The sequence below is a fragment of the Cervus canadensis genome, chromosome 1 (assembly GCF_019320065.1).
Source record: "Cervus canadensis isolate Bull #8, Minnesota chromosome 1, ASM1932006v1, whole genome shotgun sequence".
NCBI lineage: Eukaryota > Metazoa > Chordata > Mammalia > Artiodactyla > Cervidae > Cervus > Cervus canadensis.
The window spans coordinates 8,838,771-8,839,421 of NC_057386.1; the positions used below are offsets into that span (position 1 = coordinate 8,838,771).

General features: G+C 43.3%; 1 non-coding gene across 1 annotated transcript; it reads right to left on the reverse strand.

Moving 5' to 3' along the window:
• Positions 1 to 214: 214 nt before the first annotated feature.
• LOC122425708 lies at positions 215 to 339 on the reverse strand. Its single transcript, XR_006264976.1, has one exon. It is a non-coding gene; the product is annotated as a small nucleolar RNA SNORA11 (small nucleolar RNA).
• Between the last annotated feature and the right edge of the window lie 312 nt (positions 340 to 651).

The following is a 651-nucleotide window of genomic DNA, read 5'->3' on the forward strand; positions in this document are numbered from 1 at the left end:
TTTTCTAGAATGGCATATAGTTGGAACCTTTTTTTTTTTCTTTCCCTTAAAAAGAGAGGTTTAAAGCCTTTCTAAGACCACTCATGGCCCACCCACACATAGACCTGACAGGGTCTAGTTGGGAAGCTCCCCCGCTATATCTGGTAGCTTTTCTTCCAATACTGAGCCATGTCCCACTGGCCCTGCCCAGCAGCCTCGTGGAGGGGTGGGGGACGTGTGTTGGGTATTTGTTCATAGCAAGGCCACACAAGTTTTGCACCCCTCTTCACAAAGAACCCAAGTTCCTGTTGGGTGTGTTGCACAGAGACAAGCCCAGGCCCCCGACTCTGAGCACACCCCAAACCATTCATTTTTTTGATGTGTGATTTTAAGAAATCATTTTGAAAGAAAAAGAAATGCTCATCATAAAAAGATTATGCAAATTCAGTAAAACAGTTCGTGTGTGAACTAAAGTCGGCACTCATAAATAAATACTTCTTGTCGCAGTTCACACTGTTTCCCTGTTTTAAATTTTAAACACTGACGTGGAGTCACACAATGTCTGAGCTGAAGGAAGTCAAGTTCTGTTTCTTCATCCTTGTAATCCCTGTGCTGTCATTGTTTATTTCTAATCTGTTTAAACACAGGAAAATGCAATTCCGCGGGGGTGGG